Source organism: Salvelinus namaycush, chromosome 5 (assembly GCF_016432855.1).
Source record: "Salvelinus namaycush isolate Seneca chromosome 5, SaNama_1.0, whole genome shotgun sequence".
Classification (NCBI taxonomy): domain Eukaryota; kingdom Metazoa; phylum Chordata; class Actinopteri; order Salmoniformes; family Salmonidae; genus Salvelinus; species Salvelinus namaycush.
The window spans coordinates 21,926,696-21,940,696 of NC_052311.1; positions in this window are offsets into that span (position 1 = coordinate 21,926,696).

Below are 14,001 nucleotides of genomic sequence, written 5' to 3' on the forward strand. Positions count from 1 at the left end.
TTTTCTGTATACCAGGGAGCTAGTTTCTTATGACAAATAGTTTTTATGGGTGCGACTGCATCTAGGGTATTGCGCAAGGTTAAATTGAGTTCCTCAGTTAGGTGGTTAACTGATTTTTGTCCTCTGACGTCCTTGGGTAGGCAGAAGGAGTCTGGAAGGGCATCAAGGAATCTTTGTGTTGTCTGAGAATTTATAGCACGACTTTTGATGCTCCTTGGTTGGGGTCTGAGCAGATTATTTGTTGCGATTGCAAACGTAATAAAAAGGTGGTCCGATAGTCCAGGATTATGAGGAAAAACATTAAGATCTACAACATTTATTCCATGGGACAAAACTAGGTCCAGAGTATGACTGTGGCAGTGAGTAGGTCCAGAGACATGTTGGACAAAACCCACTGAGTCGATGATGGCTCCGAAAGCCTTTTGGAGTGGGTCTGTGGACTTTTCCATGTGAATATTAAAATCACCAAAAATTTGAATATTATCTGCTATGACTACAAGGTCCGATAAGAATTCAGGGAACTCAGTGAGGAACGCTGTATATGGCCCAGGAGGCCTGTAAACAGTAGCTATAAAAAGTGATTGAGTAGGCTGCATAGATTTCATGACTAGAAGCTCAAAAGACGAAAACGTCATTTTTTTTTTTGTAAATTGAAATTTGCTATCGTAAATGTTAGCAACACCTCCGCCTTTGCGGGATGCACAGGGGATATGGTCACTAGTGTAACCAGGAGTTGAGGCCTCATTTAACACAGTAAATTCATCAGGCTTAAGCCAGGTTTCAGTCAGGCCAATCACATCAAGATTATGATCAGTGATTAGTTCATTGACTATAACTGCCTTTGAAGTGAGGGATCTAACATTAAGTAGCCCTATTTTGAGATGTGAGGTATCACGATCTCTTTCAATAATGGCAGGAATGGAGGAGGTCTTTATCCTAGTGAGTTTGCTAAGGCGAACACCGCCATGTTTAGTTTTGCCCAACCTAGGTCGAGGCACAGACACAGTCTCAATGGGGATAGCTGAGCTGACTACACTGACTATGCTAGTGGCAGACTCCACTAAGCTGGCAGGCTGGCTAACAGCCTGCTGCCTGGCCTGCACTCTATTTCATTGTGGAGCTAGAGGAGTGAGAGCCCTGTCTATGTTGGTAGATAAGATGAGAGCACCCCTCCAGCTAGGATGGAGTCTGTCACTCCTCAGCAGGCCAGGCTTGGTCCTGTTTGTGGGTGAGTCCCAGAAAGAGAGCCAATTATCTACAAATACTATCTTTTGGGAGGGGCAGAAAACAGTTTTCAACCAGCGATTGAGTTGTGAGACTCTGCTGTATAGCTCATCACTCTCCCTAACTGGGAGGGGGCCAGAGACAATTACTCGATGCCGACACATCTTTCTAGCTGATTTACACGCTGAAGCTATGTTGCGCTTGGTGACCTCTGACTGTTTTATCCTAACATCGTTGGTGCCGACGTGGATAACAATATCTCTATACTCTCTACACTCGCCAGTTTTAGCTTTAGCCAGCACCATCTTCAGATTAGCCTTAACGTCGGTAGCCCTGCCCCCTGGTAAACAGTGTATGATCGCTGGGTGATTCGTTTTAAGTCTAATACTGCGGGTAATGGAGTCGCCAATGACTAGGGTTTTCAATTTGTCAGAGCTAATGGTGGGAAGCTTCGGCGTCTCAGACCCCGTAACGGGAGGAGTAGAGACAAGAGAAGACTCGGCCTCAGACTCCGACTCGCTGCTTAATGGGGAAAACCGGTTGAAAGTTTCTGTCGGCTGAATGAGCGACACCGGTTGAGCATTCCTACAGCATTTCCCTCCAGAAACAATGAGAAAGTTGTCCGGCTGCGGGGACTGTGCGAGGGGATTTATACTACTATCTGTACTTACTGGTGGCACAGACGCTGTTTCATCCTTTCCTACACTGAAATTACCCTTGCCTACTGATTGCGTCTGAAGCTGGGCATGCAGCACAGCTATCCTCGCCGTAAGGCTATCGTTCTCCTGTATATTATGAGTACAGCGACTGCAATTAGAAGGCACCATGTTAATGTTACTGCTTAGCTTCGGCTGTTGAAGGTGCTGACGAACCATGTCCAGATAAAGCGTCCGGAGTGAAAAAGTTGAATGAAAAAAAAAGTTGAGGGAAAAACTAAAAATATAAACGGTAATTAAAAGTAAAAACCGTAAAGTTGTCAGGTAGCAAAGTAAGGTTGGCAACAAAACGCACAGCAACACAGCAAAATATAAACGGTAATTAAAAAGTGTGTGTGTGACCACAATATCACAAGCGCTCCTTAAATCTGGCCTCTAGGGGAGGGTGGCAAGAAAAAAAACACTCCTCAAAAAAGCCACATCAAGTCTCATTTGAGCTTTGCCAAAAGGCAAAAGGTGCAAGTGGCAAAAGGCAAAAGGTGCAAGTGGCAAAAGGTGCTGTGGTCAGATGAGACCAAAATTGAACTTTTTGGCCTGGACGCAAAATGATATGTCTGGCAAAAACCCAATACATCTTTCCACCCAAATAACACCATGCCTACAGTAAAGTACAGGGGTGGCAGCATCCATTTGTGGGGGTGTTTCTCTTCACAGGGACTGGAGCACTTCTCAGGATAAAACGGAAAATGAACAGTGCAAAATACCTACATATTCTTGAGGAGAACCTGCAGCCCTCTGCCAGTAAGTTGAAAATGGAAAGATGGGTCATGTTTCAACATTACAATGACCCAAAGCACACCGCCAAAGCAACCGTACAGTGGCTGAAGGACAAGAAGGAGAATGTCCTTGAGTGGCCTAGTCAGAGCCTTGATCTAAATCCCATTGAGAATCTGTGGAATGACTTGAAGAGCGCAGTCCAAGAGTGGTCACTATGCAATTTGACTGAGTTTGAACAATTCTACAAGGAAGAATGGGAAAATATTGGACAGTCTAGGTGTGCAAAGTTAGTAGAGACATATTCAAAGATACTCATGGCTGTAATTCAAGCATGGCTGTAATTATATATATTTTTCCACTTGGATAGTGTGGGTTACTATATGTAAATAAAGACAGAAAAAGTCTGATTTTGTGTTTTTATTTTAGGCTGTAAGGCAACAAAATGTAAACATTTTGAAAGGGGGTGGTGACTTTCTATACCCACTGTAAGGAAATATGGAAAGAAAACTTTGTTGTACTTGAAATGAAATTATGGGCAGAAAGACACATTCAACTCCATCTTTCATTGAATCAGATGCAGTGGTGTAACATATTTAAGTAAAAATACTTTAAAGTACTACTTTAGAAGTTTTGAGGGGTATCTGTACTTTACTTTACTATTCATATTTTTGACAACTTTTACTTTTACTTCACTACATTCCTAAAGAAAATAATGTACTTTTAAATTAATTTTCCCTGACACCCAAAAGTACTCGTTACATTTTCAAGCCTTAGCAGGAAAGGAAAATGGTCCGATTCACTTATCAAGATAACATCCATGGTCATCCCTACTGCCTCTGATCTGGCAGACTCACTAAACACAAATGCTTCATCTGTAAAGTATGTCTGAATGTTGGAGTGTGCCCCTGGCTATCTGTAAATTAATAGAACATGAAATTTGTCCCGTTTGATTTGGTTAATATAAGGAATTTGAAATAATTTACACTTTTACTTTTGATACTTAAGTATATTTTAGCAATTACATTTACTTTTGATACTCAAGTATTTGTAAAAACAAATACTTTTAGACTTTTACTCATGTAGTTTCTTACTGACTTTCACTTTTACTTGAGTCATTTTCTATTAAGGTATCTTTACTTTACTCAAGCATTACTATTGGGTACTTTTTCCACCATTGATCAGATGGCTTATTCATCATAAAACCATTTGATGTTGCCAATTATTTGAATGATTACTTCATTGGCAAAGTGGGCAAACTTAGGCAGGAAATGCCAACAACTAACAGTGAGCCATCATACTCATGCATAAAAAAGCTAATAATGAAAGACAAGCATTGCAAGTTTAGTGTGGGAGAGGTGGAACATTTTTTGTTATCGATCAATAATCACAAACTTCATGGCATTGACAACTTAGATGGAAAGCTACTGAGGATGGTAGCTGACTCTATAGCCACTCCTATCTGTCATATCTTTAATCTCAGCCTGGAGGAAAGTCTTTGTCCTCAGTCCTGGAGGGAAGCCAAAGTCATTCCGCTACCCAAGAGTGGTAAAGCGGCCTTTACTGGTGTTTGACCAAATACAATGCTACTTCTCTAAACAAATTAAAAACAGACTTTCAGCATGCTTATAGAGGGGCACTCAACACACAATTGACTGAGGATTGGTTGAAATACATTGATCAGAAGAAGATTGTGGGAGCTGTACTGTTAGATTTCAGTGCAGCGTTTGATCTTATTGACCATAACCTGTTGTTGAGAAAACGTATGTATTATGGCATTTCAACCTCTGCCGTATTGTAGATTCAAAGCTATCTATCTATTTTCTATTTTCACCAATGACCTGCCACTGCCATTATACAAAACATGTGTGTCCATGTATGCTGATGATTCAATCATATACGCACCAGCAACCACAGGTGATGAAGTCACTGAAACCCTTAACAAATAGTTGCAGTCTGTTTTGGAATGGGTGGCCATTATTAAACTGGTCATGAACATCTCTAAAACTAAGATCATTGTATTTGGTACAAATCATTCCGTAAGTTCTAGATCTCAGCTGAATCTGGAAATGAATGGTGTGGCTGTTGAACAAGTTGAGGAGACTCAATTACTTGGTGTTACCTTAGATTGTAAACGGTCATGGTCAAAACATATAGATTCAATGGTTGTAAAGATGGGGAGAGGTCTGTCTGTAATAAAGAGATGCTCTGCTTTTTTGACACCACACTCCAAAAAGCAAGTCCTGCAGTCTCCAGTTTTGTCTTATCTTGATTAATGTCCAGTTGTGTGGTTGAGTGCTGACCTAGTTAAGCTGCAGCTGGCCCAAAACAGAGTGGCACGTCTTGCTCTTCATTGTAATCAGAGGGCTAATATAAATACTATGAATAACAGTCTCTCTTGGCTGAGAGTTGAGGAGAGACTGACTGCATCACTTGTTATTTTTATAAGAAACAATGTGTTGAAATTTCAAAATTGTTTGCATAGTCAACTTACACACAGCTCTGACACACACACTTACCCCACCAGAGGTCTAGTCACAGTCCCTAAATCCAGAACAAATTCAAGAAAGCTTACAGTATTATATAGAGCCATTATTGCATGGAACGCCCATCTCATATTGCTCAAATGAACAGCAAACCTGGTTTCAAAAAACAGATAAAGCAACACTTCACACCACAACACCTCTCCCCTATTTGATCTAGATAAGTTGTGTGTATGCATTGATATGTAGACTATGTGTGCCTTTTTTAAATTGATATAGTTCTGTCCTTGAGCTGTTCTTGTCTATTAATGTTCTGTATTATGTAATTTTTATGTTTTGTGTGGACCCCAGGAAGAGTAGCTGCTGCTTTTGTAACAGCTAATGGGGATCCTAATAAAATACCAAATAACCCTTTGTATTCAGGGCAAAAACTTAATTGCTTTGCCACATTTTTTGCAGTATTACTTTAGTGCCTTGTTGCAAACAGGATGCATGTTTTGGAATATGTTTATTCTGTACAGGCTTCCTTCCTTTCACTCTGTCAATTAGGTTAATATTGTGGAGTAACTTTTTTGATCCATCCTCAGATTTCTCCTATCACAGCCATTAAACTCTGTAACTCTTTTGGCCTCATGGTGAAATCCCTGAACGGTTTCATTCCTCTCCGGTAACTGAGTTAGGAAGGACGCCTGTATCTTTGTAGTGACTGGGTGTATAGATACACCATCCAAAGTGTAATTAAACACTTCACCATGCTCAAAGGGATATTCAATGTCTGTATTTTTTTATTTTTTTATTTATGTTTACCTATCTACCATTATTATGTGACTTGTTAAGCACATTTTTACTCCTGAACTTATTTAGGCTTGCCATAACAAAGTATTTGAATAATGTTTTAACAAAGACATTTCAGCTTTTCATTTTAAATTAATTTGTACAAATAATTCCGCTTTGACATTATGGGGTATTGTGTGCAGGCCAGTGGCAAAAAAAATTCAGGCTGTAACACAACAGAATGATGAAAAAGTCAAGGGGTGTGAATACTTTCTGAAGGCACTATATTTCCCTCTGCTGGCTTTCTTAATTTCCCTAATCTTCTATCTTTTTTCTTTCTTCATTTCCCCAAACTGCTTTGGTCACGTGTGCTCCCTCTCTGGCCTCTAGGTCACCAGGCTGCTTGTTATGGCGCACACCTGTCACCATCATTACGCGCATCTGCGCATAATGACACTCACCTGGACTCAATCACCTCCTTGATTATCTGCCCTATATATGTCACTCCCTTTGGTTCCTTCCCAAGGTGTCGTTGTTTCTGTTTCATGTCTGTGCATTGTTCTTGGTATATTTTGTTTATTCATTAAATGTATTCACTCCCTGAACTTGCTTCCCAACTCCCAGTGCACATATTGCAGAATGACACCTCACCAAAGGGAAGCATCAGGGAGTGTTTTTGTTGTGTTGAAGATGTCGGGTCCGGGTGTCAGAACCGGTGCAACCTGGGAGGCCTCAGCTGGTTTGTCGGATTTTCATTTCTCGACGGGTTCCCCTGCCTCAGCTGGCTCGACGGGTTCCCCTGCCTCAGTGGGATCGACGGGTTCACCTGCCTCAGCTAGGTGAACAGGTTGCGTGCCTCGACCGAGGCAACCGGGGAGGTCTCAACCGGCTCATCAGGGTCTCACGCCTCAGCCGGTTCGTCAGGTTTCTGTGCCTCAGCGGTGGCGACCGGTCCTCTCCTGATCCCCGGGATCGTCCCTGTGGTTGGCAGCTGGAGCCGCGCGCCGGGGAGGGGGTACTGTCACGTATGCTCTCTCCGGCACCATGCTCCCGTGCCTCAGCCGGATCGACAGGTTCCAGCCCTTTAGCAGAGGTCATTTTGGTCAGCGTCCTGTGACTGGAGCCGCGCGTTGGGGAGGGGGTACTGTCACGTGTGCACCCCCTCCAGGTCACCAGGCGGCTCGTTATGGTGCATACCTGTCACCATCGTTACGCGCATCTGCGCATAATGACACTCACCTGGACTCCATCAGCTCCTTGATTACCTGCCCTATACAGTGGGGCAAAAAAGTATTTAGTCAGCCACCAATTGTGCAAGTTCTCCCACTTAAAAAGATGAGAGAGGCCTGTAATTTTCATCATAGGTACACTTCAACTATGACAGACAAAATGAGAAAAAAAATCCAGAAAATCACATTGTAGGATTTTTAATGAATTTATTTGCAAATTATGGTGGAAACTAAGTATTTGGTCACCTACAAACAAGCAAGATTTCTGGCTCTCACAGACCTGTAACTTCTTCTTTAAGAGGCTCCTCTGTCCTCCACTCGTTACCTGTATTAATGGCACCTGTTTGAACTTGTTATCAGTATAAAAGACACCTGTCCACAACCTCAAACAGTCACACTCCAAACTCCACTATGGCCAAGACCAAAGAGCTGTCAAAGGACACCAGAAACAAAATTGTAGACCTGCACCAGGCTGGGAAGACTGAATCTGCAATAGGTAAGCAGCTTGGTTTGAAGAAATCAACTGTGGGAGCAATTATTAGGAAATGGAAGACATACAAGACCACTGATAATCTCCCTCGATCTGGGGCTCCACGCAAGATCTCACCCCGTGGGGTCAAAATGATCACAAGAACGGTGAGCAAAAATCCCAGAACCACACGGGGGGACCTAGTGAATGACCTGCAGAGAGCTGGGACCAAAGTAACAAAGCCTACCATCAGCAAGGGCATTGAAGATGAAACGTGGCTGGGTCTTTCAGCATGACAATGATCCCAAACACACCGCCCGGGCAACGAAGGAGTGGCTTCGTAAGAAGCATTTCAAGGTCCTGGAGTGGCCTAGCCAGTCTCCAGATCTCAACCCCATAGAAAATCTTTGGAGGGAGTTGAAAGTCCGTGTTGCCCAGCAACAGCCCCAAAACATCACTGCTCTAGAGGAGATCTGCATGGAGGAATGGGCCAAAATACCAGCAACAGTGTGAAAACCTTGTGAAGAATTACAGAAAACGTTTGACCTCTGTCATTGCCAACAAAGTGTCACGATCGTCTAATGGTGAGAGATTGGACCAAGGCGCAGCGTGTGCAAAATACATCTTCTTTTATTATAGAAGAGAGAAAAAACAAGAAACGAACAACTATACAAAAACTAACAAAATAACAAACTGACGACCGTGAAGCTATACATATAAATAGTGCTGACACAAACACTACACATAGACAATTACCCACAACCAGCTAAAGCCTATGGCTGCCTTAAATATGGCTCCCAATCAGAGACAACAATAACCAGCTGTCTCTAATTGAGAACCAATTCAGGCAACCATAGACTTTCCTAGACACCTACACTGAACACTAAACCATCTACTCTACTTAACCCCCTAAACCATACAACACCCTAGACAATACAAAAACACACAAACTTCCCCATGTCACACCCTGACCTAACTAAAATAATAATGAAAACAAAGATAACTAAGGCCAGGGTGTGACATAACCCCCCCCTTAAGGTGCGAACTCCGGGCGCACCAGCATAAAGTCTAGGGGAGGGTCTGGGTGGGCGTCTGTCCACGGTGGCGGCTCTTGCACTGGTCGTGGTCCCCACCCCACCATAGTCACTACCCGCTTTCGTAGCCTCCTCCAAATGACCACCCGCCAACTTAACCCCACTGGAATAAGGGGCAGCACCAGACTAAGTGGCAGCACCGGACTAAGGGGCAGCACCGTACTAAGGGGCAGTACCGGACTAAGGGGCAGCACCAGGATAAGGGGCAGCACCAGGATAAGGGGCAGCACCAGGATAAGGGGCAGCACCAGGATAAGGGGCAGCACCAGGATAAGGGGCAGCACCAGGATAAGGGGCAGCTCCGGACTGAGGGACGGCAGCTCCGGACTGAGGGACAGCACCGGACTGAGGGGCAGCACCGGACTGAATGGCGGATCCTGGCTGGCTGGCTCTGGCGGATCCTGGCTGGCTGGCGGATCCTGGCTGGACGGCTCTGGCGGATCCTGGCTGGACGGCTCTGGCGGATCCTGGCTGGACGGCTCTGGCGGATCCTGGCTGGACGGCTCTGGCGGATCCTGGCTGGGCGGCTCATGGCTGGCTGACGGATCTGGCTGCTCATGGCTGGCTGACGGATCTGGCTGCTCATGGCTGGCTGACGGATCTGGCTGCTCATGGCTGGCTGACGGATCTGGCTGCTCATGGCTGGCTGACGGATCTGGCTGCTCATGGCTGGCGGAAGGCTCTGGCTGATCCTGTCTGGCGGAAGGCTCTGGCTGATCCTGTCTGGCGGAAGGCTCTGGCTGATCCTGTCTGGCGGAAGGCTCTGGCTGATCCTGTCTGGCGGAAGGCTCTGGCTGCTCCTGTCTGGCGGAAGGCTCTGGCTGCTCCTGTCTGGCGGAAGGCTCTGGCTGCTCCTGTCTGGCGGAAGGCTCTAGCGGCTCCTGTCTGGCGGAAGGCTCTAGCGGCTCCTGTCTGGCGGACGGCTCTGAAGGCTCATGGCAGACGGGCGGCTTTGCAGGCTCAGTACAGACGGGCGGCTTTGAATACTCAGTACAGACGGGCAGTTCATGCGGCGCTTGGCAGACGGACAGTTCAGACGGCGTTGGGCAGACGGGCAGTTCAGACGCCGTTGGGCAGACGGGCAGTTCAGACGCCGTTGGGCAGACGGGCAGTTCAGGCGCCGTTGGGCAGACGGGCAGTTCAGGCGCCGTTGGGCAGACGGCAGACTCTGGCCGGCTGAGACGCACTGTAGGCCTGGTGCGTGGTGCCGGAACTGGAGGTACCGGGCTGAGGACACGCATCTCAGGGCTAGTGCGGGGAGAAGGAACAGGGCATGCTGGACCCTGGGAACGCACATTAGGCCTAGTGCGTGGTGCCGGAACTGGTGGTACCGGGCTGAGGACACGCATCTCAGGGCTAGTGCGGGGAGCAGCAACAGGACGCACAGGACTCTGGGGACACACAGGAGGCTTGGTGCGTGGTGTAGGCACTGGTGGTAAAAGGCTGGAGACACGCACCATAGAGCTAGTGCGTGGAGGAGGCACAGGGCTCTGAAGACGCACTGGAAGCCTGGTGCGTGGTGTAGGCACTGGTGGTACTGGGCTGGAGCGAGGAGGTGGCGCCGGAAATACCGGACCGTGCAGGCGTACTGGCTCCCTTGAGCACTGAGCCTGTCCAACCTTACCTGGTTGTATGCTCCCCGTTGCCCGACCAGTGCGGGGAGGTGGAATAACCCGCACCGGGCTATGTAGGCGAACCGGGGACACCATGCGTAAGGCTGGTGCCATGTAAGCCGGCCCGAGGAGACGCACTGGTGGCCAGATGCGTTGGGCCGGCTTCATGACATCCGGCTCAACGCTCAATCTAGCCCGGCCGATACGTGGAGCTGGAATGTACCGAACCGGGCTATGCACGTGTACAGGAGACACCATGCGCTCTACTGCGTAACACGGTGTCTGCCCGTACTCTCGCTCTCCACGGTAAGTACAGGGAGTAGGCGCAGGTCTCCTACCTGACTTCGCCACACTCCCTTTAAGGCCCCCCCCAAGAAATTTTTGGGTTGTACTCACGGGCTTCCAGCCTTGCTTCCGTGCTGCCTCCTCATATCGCCTCCTCTCGGCTTTAGCTGCCTCCAGCTCTTCACGAGGGAGGCGATATTCTCCCGGTTGTGCCCAAGGTCCCTTACCATCCAGTATCTCCTCCCATGTCCATGAATCCTGTGTAGGTGGGTCCTGTTGCCGCTTGACACGCCGCTTGGTCCTAGATTGGTGGGTAATTCTGTCACGATCGTCTAATGGTGAGAGATTGGACCAAGGCGCAGCGTGTGCAAAATACATCTTCTTTTATTATAGAAGAGAGAAAAAACAAGAAACGAACAACTATACAAAAACTAACAAAATAACAAACTGACGACCGTGAAGCTATACATATAAATAGTGCTGACACAAACACTACACATAGACAATTACCCACAACCAGCTAAAGCCTATGGCTGCCTTAAATATGGCTCCCAATCAGAGACAACAATAACCAGCTGTCTCTAATTGAGAACCAATTCAGGCAACCATAGACTTTCCTAGACACCTACACTGAACACTAAACCATCTACTCTACTTAACCCCCTAAACCATACAACACCCTAGACAATACAAAAACACACAAACTTCCCCATGTCACACCCTGACCTAACTAAAATAATAATGAAAACAAAGATAACTAAGGCCAGGGTGTGACACAAAGGGTATATAACAAAGTATTGAGAAACTTTTGTTATTGACCAAATACTTATTTTCCACCATAATTTGCAAATAAATTCATAAAAAATCCTACAATGTGATTTTCTGGATTTTTTTTCTTCTCATTTTGTCTGTCATAGTTGAAGTGTACCTATGATGAAAATTACAGGCCTCTCTCATCTTTTTAAGTGGGAGAACTTGCACAATTGGTGGCTGACTAAATACTTTTTTGCCCCACTGTATATGTCAATCCCTTTGGTTCCTTCCCCAGTGTTTCTGTTTCATGTCTGTGCGTTGTTCGTGTTTCGTTTATTCATTAAATATATTCACTCCCTGAACCTGCTTCCCGACTCTCAGCTCACGTTACAGCTATCTTTTCTCTTTCTTCATTGCCCCAGTCTGCTAGCTTTTGAAGCTCTCTATTTTTCACTTTGCACTTTCTACTTTAGGGCAATTCCATGGTAACGGAATTACGCTGAGACTCCGATTTTTCACTTTAAAATGTATGCCAAACTAAACACTGGTTTAACAAACCATACAACTCTGTGCACAATGAATACTTTGAACAATTTACACAGTATGTGCACAGTTCTTTCTGTAAATGTGTCTTTGTAAAATGTTCAGTGGAAATTATTCAAAGTAGTCATTGTGCATAGAGTTCTATGGTTTGTTAAACTTTGAAATCAATGTTTTTTGTTTGGCATACATTTTAAGGTGAAAAATCTCTGCTCGAATCGAAATGTTTTCTTTAGTTGTCGGTTCAGTAAGTCAGTAATTCTGTCTTTAGAAAAGTGTGTGTGAGTGCTTATGCATGCACACACATTTATTTGTGTGTAATCACTATGATCAGACAGAGCCTCTCCCGTAGAGACTCCAGCAGCTACTAGACTTGACTAGACAGAGGCAGGGAAATTGCACTTGGCCCTGTCTTGTTTACCAGCATTCATATCCTTTATCTGTCTGGAAAACAACTCAAATAGCTTATTTCTTCCTGGAACCCCAGTGTCCCTATGTGGCTTTGTCGACTCACTTTCCTGTTTTTCCAAGTATCACCAGCTATTGTTTTCACTTCACAATGATGTTTAGATTAGATACCCAACCCCGGTCCGCACTAAAATGAGAATGAAAAGGAAGGTGTGTAGGAGGCTCTCTGTTGGGGGTTTCCAACGTGAGAGGTGGGAGCAAGAGGGATGGATGTATATGTTTAAGTGAGGGGGAAATGCTCTACACACACAAGAAAACTTGCATCTTGACGGGATGTACACACACTCACAACAAATGTGGCAACCAGACTACTACCAGCAGGAAGTCTCCCCCACATGAAAAGTCTTGTCAGATGCCAGTTTACATTGGCAGACCATCTTAAGGGGGTTGAGGAAGGAAAAGGAGGGGGGAGATAATAGTTCATCAGATGCTCTCTGATCTGTTGTTTCCACATGCTCTGCTTATCTGCATTGTGGAACAGAAGAGCACAACTCAAGCCAGAGCCAAATGTTACCGTCTCCCTCTGGCCCTACTGTGTTACACTCCCTGAGGCTGTCTGTGTTTTTGGCTGAATGTTTTCCTCCTCCTCCTTAGCTGCTGTGTATTTGTCTGTATTGACTAGCGACAGATGAATTATCTGAGTGCCAAAAAGGGGATTGAGCATTATTCTAAAGCAGTGTAGCAGTAGCTGCTCCGGAATATGTATGTGTGCTGCAGTGGAGGCTGCTGAGGGGAGGACGGCTCATAATAATGTCTGGAATGGAGTGAATGGAATGGTGTCAAACATGGTTTTCATGTGTTTGATACCATTGCATTCTCTCCATTCCAGACATTATTATGAGCCGTCCTCCCCTCAGCAGCCTCCACTAGTGTGCTTGTAATGCATACTAAAGTTTAGGATCAGACTATAAACTAAGAGCAGTGTTTCCCAAATGGTCACCGGTGGCCACTCGGCAAGGTGTGTGTGTGTGTGTGTGTGTGTGTGTGTGTGTGTGTGTGTGTGTGTGTGTGTGTGTGTGTGTGTGTGTGTGTGTGTGTGTGTGTGTGTGTGTGTGTGTGTGTGTGTGTGTGTGTGTGTGTGTGTGTGTGTGTGTGTGTGTGTGTGTGTGTGTGTGTGTGTATCTGTATGTAGGAGGCTTTCCTTTGCTTTTCCTGTTCTACTCCAGTGGTGAGGATGACAAGTGGCACAGGATTGTTTGTAGGGAACGAAATGCTTCAGTGGTGCATATTATTGGAATGCAAACAAACCCTAAACAGGGATGGTAGACACACACACACACACACCACTGCCTTGCTACATTTTTCTCTCCTTGATGTCCTCCACTCTATGAATTCTCAATTGGTCCTAAGAGTCCAGCTTTATGTCCACTTCTAGGTTTTCTTGACTGCTCGACTTCTCCTGGAGCCTGCAAAATATCAAGACGCTTGTGTCTGACAGTATGACAGCAATTCCAATCAGAGCCTTCCCACCGGGCAAAAACTGCTTGAATCAACATTGTTTCCACGTAATTTCAACAACAAAAAACTATATGTGATGACGTTGAATAACGTGGAAAACTGATTGGATTTGAAAAAAGTAATCAACTTAAGGGAATTTAGTCGTTTTTTTCACCCAACTGTCAACAGAAATCCAATGACA